The following is a 10,890-nucleotide window of genomic DNA, read 5'->3' as shown; positions in this document are numbered from 1 at the left end:
CAATCATTGGTGATGAATTTTGTACATTTGTCCCAGATCACTCTAATGTCTAAGATCATTCTAATGTGACTGATCATGCTGAATACATTGCCACTGTTGGTAAGAATAATTATCCAAAACCAGATTGGACGCTTGCAATTTGGAATTGGAATCTCTCCTTGGAAATTGGGGATCCCAAATTGCCCAATGGGCCACAGCATGTGTTTTAGGTTTAGTTTGCTTAATTGTGTCATTTACAGGTTGTAAGGTGATCTGTGACTGGCTGGTAGGATTTCAGCAGCTTTAATGTTTTCTGTTCCTCCAGAAGATGGTGAAACTAATAAGCTGCCAACTATGCCAACTATGCCAACCGTGCCAACTGTGCCAACTGTGCCAACTATGCCAACTAGCTCCCATTTCCCCCTGTAGATACGGACGATGATAATGATTGAAAGTTGTTTTCGTTGAACAAGAATTGTTAAACAACAGGGTTTTATATTTTGACTAAGTTGATGTCCCAGGGACAGTCAGAAAAACATCGGTCAATCCAACCCGATTGTGGTAAGACATATGGAAACAATGGATAACATTGAGAGATTTATTCACCTCTGAATCTACAGATCCCTTGTGTATTTTTGAAAGAAATTGAGAAACCTAGTTAACCAAAAACATAGAGACCCAGAAAACCTGAGACTTCAATATGGTGAATCACTAAAACAATACAGAAATACACTACAGAAAAAGAAGGAACAGCACGTCAGAAATCAGCTCAATGTAATTACAGAATCCATAGAATCTAACCACTTCTGGGAAAATTGGAAAACACCAAACAAACAACAACGTGAAGAGTTATCTATCCAAAACGGAGATGCATGGATAAACCACTTCCCCAATCTTTTTGGCTCTATACCAAAGAACAAACAGCAAAAACATATACATGACCAAATACACATCCTAGAATCAACTATTAAAGACTACCAGATCCCACTGGATTCTCCAATTACATTGAATGAACTACAGGACAAAATATAAACCCTCCAACCCAAAAAGGTCTGTGGTGTTGATGTTATCCTCAATTAAATGATAAAATATACAGACCACAAATTCCAATTGGCTATACTTAAACTCTTTAGCACCATCCTCAGCTCTGGCATCTTCCCCAAAATTTGGAACCAAGGGCTGATCACCCCAATCCACAAAAGTGGAGACAAATTTGACTCCACAAACTTCCTTAGGATATGCATCAACAGAAACCTTGGGGAAATCCTCTGCATTATCAGTAACAGCAGATTCATTTCCCCAGTGAAAACAATGTACTGAGCAAATGTCAAATTGGCTTTTTACCAAATTATCAAACGACAGAAAAACATGCTTTGTTGATTTCAAAAAAGCTTTAGACTCAATTTGGCATGAGGGCTTGCTATACAAATTGATGGAAAGGTATGTTGGGGGAAAAACATACAACATTATAAAATCCATGTACAAAAACAACAAGTGTGCAGTTAAAATTGGTAACACATAACACACACATTTCCTTCCACAGGGCGTGGGGGAAAGACAGGGATGCAGCTTAAGACCCACCCTCCTCAACATATATATCAACAAATTGGAGAGGGCACTAGAACAGTCTGCAGCACCCGGCATCACCCTACTAGAATCTGAAGTCAAATGTCTACTGTTTGGTGATTATCTGGTGCTTCTGTCACCAACCAAGGAGGGCCTACAGCAGCACCTATATCTTCTGCACAGATTCTGTCAGACCTGGGCCCTGACAGACCTGGGCCCAGACAGCAAATCTCAGTAGGACCAAAATAATGGTGTTCCAAAAAAGGTCCAGTCGCCAGGACCACAAATATAAATTCCATCTAGACACCGTTGCCCTAGAGCACACAAAAAACTATACATACCTCTGTCTGAAAATCAGCGCCACAGGTAACTTCCACAAAGCTGTGAACGATCTGAGAGACAAGGCAAGAAGGGCCTTCTATGCCATCAAATGGAACATAAAATTTGACATAATAATTAGGATCTGGCTAAAAATACTTGAATCAATTATAGAACCCATTGCCCTTTATGGTTGTGAGTTCTGTGGTCTGCTCACCAACCAAGAATTCACAAAATGGGTCAAACACCAAATTGAGACTGCATGCAGAATTCTGCAAAAATATCCTCAGTGTATAACGTAAAACACCAAATATTGCATGCAGAGCAGAATTATACCGTTACTCGCTAATGACCAAATCCAGAAAAGATACGTAAAATTCTACAACTGCCTAAAAGGAAGTGATTCCCAAACCTTCCATAACAAAGCCATCACCTACAGAAAGAATATACAAAAAAACCTGACCAAACTAGAATGCTATTTGTCCCTAAACAGAGAGTACACAGTGGCAGATTACCTCAGCACTGCAACTGACCCAAAATGAAGGAACTCTTTGACTATGTACAGACTCAGTGAGCATAGCCTTGCTATTGAGAAAGGCCATCGAAAGCAGACCTGGCTCTCAAGAGAAGACAGGCTATGTGGACACTGCCCACAAAATGAGGTGGAAACTGAGCTGCACTTCCTAACTTCCTACCCAATGTATGACCGCATTAGAGACACATATTTCCCTCAATTACACAGACCAACAAAGAATTCGAAAAACAAATCCAATTTTGATAAACTCCCATGTCTATTGGGTGAAATACCACAGTGTGCAATCACAGCAGCAAGATTTGTGACCTGTTGCCACAAGAAAAGGGCAACCAGTGAAGAACAAATACCATTGTAAATACATCATTACAACACTGTATATAGACATACTATGACATTTGAAATGTCATTATTATTTTGCAACTTTTGTGAGAGTAATGTCTACTGTTAATTTTGTATTGTTTATTTCACTTTTGTTTATTATCTATTTCACTTGCTTTGGCAACGTAAACATGCCAATAAAGCCCCTTAAATAGAATTGACATGAGAGAGAGAGAGAGAGAGAGAGAGAGAGAGAGAGAGAGAGAGAGAAATAAAGAGGTGAGGGGATGAGAGAATGAGTGTATGTGAGGTCAGAGAGGTGAAAGGTTCCATGTGGGAGAGATTTATGATAGTCTGTGGTTAACAGTGTGTAGAACGTGTCTGTACATGAGGGTCTGTATGGAGAATTTCATACACGCACGCACGCACACACACACACACACACACACACGGTTCCTATTCCCTGCATACCTTATGTTTCGTCATTTCCAGGAAAGAGGCGCTTTAATTGAGTTTTACGGCTTGCATGTGTGAGAGTGTGTGTGTGAGAGGGAGAGAGAGAGAGAGAGAGAGAGAGAGGGGTGGGGGGGGAAACAGAGAGAGAGAGAGAGAGAGAGTGAGAGAGAGAGAGAGAGAGAGAGAGAGTGAGAGTGAGAGAGAGAGTGAGAGAGAGAGAGAGAGTGTGTGAGAGAGAGAGAGAGTGTGAGAGAGAGAGAGAGAGAGAGAGAGAGAGAGAGAGAGAGAGAAAGAGGGGTGGGGGGAAGAGAAACAGAGAGAGAGAGAGAGAGAGAGAGAGGGAGAAACAGAGAGAGAGAGAGAGAGAGGGGGGGGGGGACAGAGAGAGAGTGACCTGTTGTCACAAGAAAAGGGCAAGCAAGAACAAACACCTTTGTAAATACATCCCCTGTGTACTTTAACTATTTGCACATAATATGACATTTGTAAGGACTTTATTCTTTTGGAACTTTTGTGAGTGTAATGTTTACTATTCATTTTTATTGTTTATTTCAGTTTTGTTTATTATCGAGTTCACTTGCTTTGGCAATGTTCGGCTAAAATGACATATCCAAATCTAACTGCCTGTAGCTCAGGACCTGAAGCAAGGATGTGCATATTCTTGATACCATTTGAAAGGAAACACTTTGAAGTTTGTGTAAATGTTAAATTAACGTAGGAGAATGTAACACACTAGATCTGGTAAAACATAATACAAAGAAAAAAACACCATTGTAAATACAACCAAATATGTATGTTGATTTATTTTCCCTTTTGTACTTTAACTATTTGCACATCATTACAACACGAACTTTCGTGAGTGTAATGTTTACTTCAATGTTGTATTGTTTATTTCACTTTGTTTATGATCTATTTCACTTATTTTGGCAATGTAAACATATGTTTCCCATGCCAATAAAGCCCCTTGAATTGAATTGATTTGAGAGAGAGAGAGAGAGAGAGAGAGAGAGAGAGAGAGAGAGGAAGAGAGAGAGAGAGAGAGAGAGAGAGAGAGAGGAAGAGAGAGAGGGAGAGAGAGAGGGAGGGAGAGAGAGAGAGAGAGAGAGAGAGAGACCGATCGAGCGAAGTTAATGAAACACAGACAGAAAAATAGAAAAAGACAAAGAAAGGGGAAAGATTAGAGAAACGACAAACACACACACACACACGCACGCACGCGCACGCACACGCACGCACACACACACACACACACACACACACACACACACACACACACACACACACACACACACACACACACACACACACACACACACACACACACATACATAGTCTTGTACACCTAACCTTGTGTGGACACAATTCAGTCCCATTCAAAATCCTATTTTCCCTAAACCCAACCCTAAACATAACCCTAATCCGTACCCTAACCCTAACCCTAAAACTTACCCTAGCTCCTAACCCTAACCCTAATCCTAATAATAACCCTAACACAAATTCTAACCTTAATCCTAAACCCCCTAGAAATATAATTTGACTTTGTGGGGACCAACAAAATGTCCCCAGTTGGTCTTTTTTTTTTAAACTATTTTTCTACTACTGTGCGTGTGTTTTGCCAGATGACCAACACTGGAACGACGGACTCACACAGACGCCCAAACAGGAACAATCAGCCTTCCTTCCTTAAACACATAAAACTCTGAACCAAGAATATATATATACACACACACACACACACACACACACACACACACACACACACACACACACACACACACACACACACACACACACACACACACACACACGCTCACACACGCTCACATGAGGATTAATCCCATATCAAACTCTGAATATGGGTCTCACTCTGGGGTTCTAGTAAAGGGTCTTGGTTGGCCAATAATTTCTGTGGGAAAGCCGTTTGGTTGGTCGATCAGCAGTACCTCATTCACAGCCGGTTCTGATAAACAAGGAGACAGATTCCAGGAATTCAGACTTACCATCTGCAACATTTCATCACCTACAGCACAACATGGGCAGAGAGAGAGGGAGGAAGAGTGGAGAGGGGAGAAAGGGGGATGGATAGAGAGAAAGAGAGAGGGGATAGAGAGAGGGTGAGGATAGAGAGAGAGAAGGAGATATAGATGGGAAGATAGAGAGAGAGAATGGAGAGAGAGGGTGATAAGGGGGAAATAGAGGGGGTACATAGAGATGTCAATATTGACCATATGTGTCACGTCCTGACCATAGAGAGTCCTTATTTTCTATGGTGGAGTAAGTCAGGGCGTGACTGGGGGTTTAGTCTAGTTTATTATTTCTATGTGGGTGTTCTAGTTTTCATGTTTCTATGTTGGTGATTTGTATGATTCCCAATTAGAGGCAGCTTGTAATCGTTGTCTCTAATTGGGGATCATATAGTAGTGTTTGTTCCCACCTGTGTTTGTGGGATTTTGTATTTTGTATTTTGAGTAAGTGTATGTAGCCCCTCTGTAGTCACGGTTCGTTGTTCGTTTATCGTTTATTGTTTATTGTTATGTTTCACTATTAATAAATGATGTGGAACTCAACATTCTTGGTCCTTTTCTACAAACGATCGTGACAATATGGGAAACATATTCAGTTAGGGAAACATATTCAGTTAGTCAATATGGGAAACATATTCAGTTAGTCAATATGGGAAACATATTCAGTTAGTCAATATGGGAAACACATTCAGTTAGTCAATATGGGAAACATATTCAGTTAGGGAAACATATTCAGTTAGTCAATATGGGAAACATATTCAGTTAGTCAATATGGGAAACATATTCAGTTAGTCAATATGGGAAACATATTCAGTTAGGGAAACATATTCAGTTAGTCAATATGGGAAACATATTCAGTTAGGGAAACATATTCAGTCAGTCAATATGGGAAACATATTCAGTTAGTCAATATGGGAAACATATTCAGTTAGTCAATATGGGAAACATATTCAGTTAGGGAAACATATTCAGTTAGTCAATATGGGAAACATATTCAGTTAGGGAAACATATTCAGTTAGTCAATATGGGAAACATATTCAGTTAGGGAAACATATTTAGTTAGTCAATATGGGAAACATATTCAGTTAGTCAATATGGGAAACATATTCTGTTAGGGAAACATATTCAGTTGGTCATATGGGAAACATATTCAGTTAGTCAATATGGGAAACATATTCAGTTGGTCATATGGGAAACATATTCAGTTAGGGAAACATATTCAGTTAGTCAATATGGGAAACATATTCAGTTAGTCAATATGGGAAACATATTCAGTTAGTCAATATGGGAAACACATTCAGTTAGTCAATATGGGAAACATATTCAGTTAGTCAATATGGGAAACATATTCAGTTAGTCAATATGGGAAACATATTCAGTTAGTCAATATGGGAAACATATTCAGTTAGTCAATATGGGAAACACATTCAGTTAGTCAATATGGGAAACATATTCAGTTAGTCAATATGGGAAACATATTCAGTTAGTCAATATGGGAAACACATTCAGTTAGTTAATATGGGAAACATATTCAGTTAGTCAATATGGGAAACATATTCAGTTAGTCAATATGGGAAACATATTCAGTTAGTCAATATGGGAAACATATTCAGTTAGTCAATATGGGAAACATATTCAGTTAGTCAATATGGGAAACACATTCAGTTAGTCAATATGGGAAACATATTCAGTTAGTCAATATGGGAAACATATTCAGTTAGGGAAACATATTCAGTTAGTCAATATGGGAAACATATTCAGTTAGTCAATATGGGAAACATATTCAGTTAGTCAATATGGGAAACATATTCAGTTAGTCAATATGGGAAACATATTCAGTTAGTCAATATGGGAAACATATTCAGTTAGTCAATATGGGAAACACATTCAGTTGGTCATATGCATGTATGCTCCAACAAACATTATGATCTTTGTCACACATTCATTTGTCTATTACCAGGAATCCTATACAAATCTCTCCACACACTCAACAAAGTATGTTGACACCACTTCAAATGACTGAAATCGGCTATTTCAGTCACAACAGTTGCTGACAGGTGTACTCGGCCATGCAATCTCCAGAGACAAACATTGGCAGTAGAATGGCCTTGTCTGTCCTCGGTTGCAACACTCACTACCGAGTTCCAAACTGCCTCTGGAAGCAATGTCAGCACAATAACTGTTTGTCAGTGGGCTTCATGAAATGGGATTCCATGGCCGAGCAGCTGTACACAAGCCTAAGATCACCATGTGCAATGCGCAATGCCAAGCGTCGGCTGGAGTGGTGTAAAGCTCACCGCCATAGGACTCTGGAGCAGTGGAAACACATTCTCTGGATTGATAAATCACACTTCACCATTTGGCAGTCCGACAGACAAATCTGGGTTTGACACATGCAAGGAGAACGCTACTTGCCCCAATACATAGTGCCAACTGTAAAGTTTGGTGGAGGAGGTCTGAGGCTGTTTTTCATGGTTCGGGCTAGGCCCCTTGAAGTGAAGGGAAATCTTAACGCTACAGCCTACAATGACATTCTTGACGATTCTGTACTCAACAGTTTGGAGAAGACACTTTCCTGTTTCAGCAAGACAATGCCCCTGTGCACAAAGTGAGGTCCTGTCACGCCCTGGCCATAGAGAGGCTTTTATTCTCTATTTTGGTTAGGCCAGGGTGTGACTAGGGTGAGCATTCTAGTTTCTTTATTTCTATGTTTTGGCCCGGTATGGTTCTCAAATCCATACTTAGGCAGCCTTTTCCCACCTGTGTTTTGTGGGTAGTTGTTTTCTGTATAGTTTATGCAACTTACAGAACTGTTTCGGTTTTCCCTCTTGTTTATTTTGTTAGAGTGTTTTGTGATCAAATAAAATCATGAACACTTACCACGCTGCGATTTGGTACGATCCTCATTACGACGAGAGCTGTGACAGGTCCATACAGAAATGGTTTGTCGAGATGGGTGTGGAAGAACTTGACTGGCCTGCACAGAGCCCTGACCTCAACCCCATAGAACACCATTGGGATGAATTAGAATGCCGACTGCGAGCCTGGCCTTGGTAAAGAGACAAAAATGCAGTAAAAGAGACAGTAAATCCGGGACAGTAAATCAGGGACAGTGATAAAGGGACAGTAAAAGAGACAGTAAAAGAGACAGTAAAAGAGGGACAGTAAAAGAGACAGTAAAGGAGGGACAGTAAATGAGGGACAGGAAAAGAGGGACAGTAAAAAAGGGACAGTAAAAGAGGCCGTAAAAGAGACAGTAGAAGAAGGACCGTTGAATAGGGGCCGTAAATGAGGGACAGTAAAAGAGGGACAGTAAAAGAGAGACAGCTGAGGGAAAGTAAAAGAGGGAAAGTAAAGGAGACAGTAAAAGAGACAGTAAAAGAGGGAACGTTAAATAGGGACCGTAAATGAGGGACAGTAAAAGAGGGACAGTAAAAGAGAGACAGCTGAGGGAAAGTAAAAGAGGGAAAGTAAAGGAGACAGTAAAAGAGTGACAGTAAAAGAGGGAAAGTAAAAGAGACAGTAAAAGAGACAGTAAAAGAGGGACAGTAAAAGAGGGACAGTAAAAGAGGGACCGTAAAAGAGGGACAGTAAAAGAGACACTAAAAGAGACAGTAAAAGAGGAACAGTAAAAGAGACAGTACAAGAGACAGTAAAAGAGGGACAGTAAAAGAGGGAAAGTAAAGGAGGGACAGTAAAAGAGACAGTAAAAGAGGGACAGTAAAAGAGGGACAGTAAAAGAGGGACAGTAAGAGAGACAGTAAAAGAGGGACTGTAAAAGAGGGAAAGTAAAAGAGACAGTAAAAGAGACAGGAAAAGAGGGACAGTAAAAGAGACAGTAAAAGAGACAGTAAAAGAGACTGTAAAAGAGGGACAGTAAAAGAGGGACAGTAAGAGAAGGAAAGTAAAGGAGAGAAAGTAAAAGAGACAGTAAAAGAGACAGTAAAAGAGGGACAGTAAGAGAGACAGGAAAAGAGGGAAAGTAAATGAGGGACAGGAAAAGAGGGACAGTAAAAGAGGGACAGGAAAAGAGACAGTAAAAGAGACAGTAAAAGAGGGACAGTAAAAGAGGGACAGTAAAAGAGGGACCGTAAAAGAGGGAAAGTAAAAGAGACAGTAAAAGAGACAGTAAAAGAGGGACAGTAAAAGAGGGAAAGTAAAGGAGGGAAAGTAAAAGATACAGAAAGAGACAGTAAAAGAGACAGTAAAAGAGGGACAGTAAAAGAGGGACAGTAAGAGAGACAGGAAAAGAGACAGTAAAAGAGACAGTAAAAGAGGGACAGTAAAAGAGGGACAGTAAAAGAGGGACCGTAAAAAAGGGACAGTAAAAGAGGGACAGTAAAATAGACAGTAAAAGAGACAGTAAAAGAGGGACAGTAAAAGAGGGAAAGTAAAGGAGGGAAAGTAAAAGATACAGTAAAAGAGGGACAGTAAAAGAGGGACAGTAAAAGAGGGACAGTAAGAGAGACAGGAAAAGAGACAGTAAAAGAGACAGTAAAAGAGGGACAGTAAAAGAGGGACAGTAAAAGAGGGACCGTAAAAAAGGGACAGTAAAAGAGGGACAGGAAAAGAGGAACAGTAAAAGAGGGACCGTAAAAGAGGGAAAGTAAAAGAGACAGTAAAAGATACAGTAAAAGAGGGACAGTAAAAGAGACAGTAAAAGAGGGACAGTGCGTCTATGTTACAACAGTAAAAGAAGAGAGACAAAGAGATAAGGAGGGTGGTGACAGAGACACCGAGTCTTCTCTCCCTGTGAACTGTATCACTGTCATTGGACACTGTCCTGGATAGCCAGGACACCCATGATACAAGTCAGTATTTGACGTCCGTCTATGTCTCAGGATGTCGGGAAAATGACTTGGAAACCGGCCCCTAGGGGCAATATTGAGTGCTGTTACCTTCAAGTATGGTTCGGTTTTGTGTATTGTGGATGGGGATGGAGGATGGGCATAAAGCGTCAGCCTCTGATTCTAAAAGGTTGCAAGTTCAAATCTAGCGACAGTGGGAGTTTTTTAAATTTTGGGTTTATAAGCCTATCCCAAACCCTTACCTGAACCATTCAGAGTTAATACCTAACCTTAAGAATTTGAAGTTAATGCCTGAAATTAACCTTAACCATGGTTGAACATCTAATTCTGACATGAGACTGTGAGAGCTGGTTTGTCCTGGACACACCAATTAGTAGCTGATTTAAAAGACAGGCTTGAAACATGAATTGAGCTATTATACACTGCTCAAAAAAATAAAGGGAGCACTTAAACAACACAATGTAACTCCAAGTCAATCACACTTCTGTGAAATCAAACTGTCCACTTAGGAAGCAACACTGATTGACAATAAATTTCACATGCTGTTGTGCAAATGGAATAGACAACAGGTGGAAAGTATAGGCAATTAGCAAGACACCCCCAATAAAAGAGTGGTTCTGCAGGTGGTGACCACAGACCACTTCTCAGTTCCTATGCTTCCTGGCTGATGTTTTGGTCACTTTTGAATGCTGGCGGTGCTTTCACTCTAGTGGTAGCATGAGACGGAGTCTACAACCCACACAAGTGGCTCAGGTAGTGCAGCTCATCCAGGATGGCACATCAATGCGAGCTGTGGCAAGAAGGTTTGCTGTGTCTGTCAGCGTAGTGTCCAGAGCATGGAGGCGCTACCAGGAGACAGGCCAGTACATCAGGAGACGTGGAGGA

This window comes from Oncorhynchus mykiss, chromosome 20 (assembly GCF_057628025.1).
Source record: "Oncorhynchus mykiss isolate SJ-2025 chromosome 20, ASM5762802v1, whole genome shotgun sequence".
NCBI classification, from domain to species: Eukaryota; Metazoa; Chordata; class Actinopteri; order Salmoniformes; family Salmonidae; genus Oncorhynchus; species Oncorhynchus mykiss.
Note: the sequence above shows the minus strand (reverse complement) of the source record.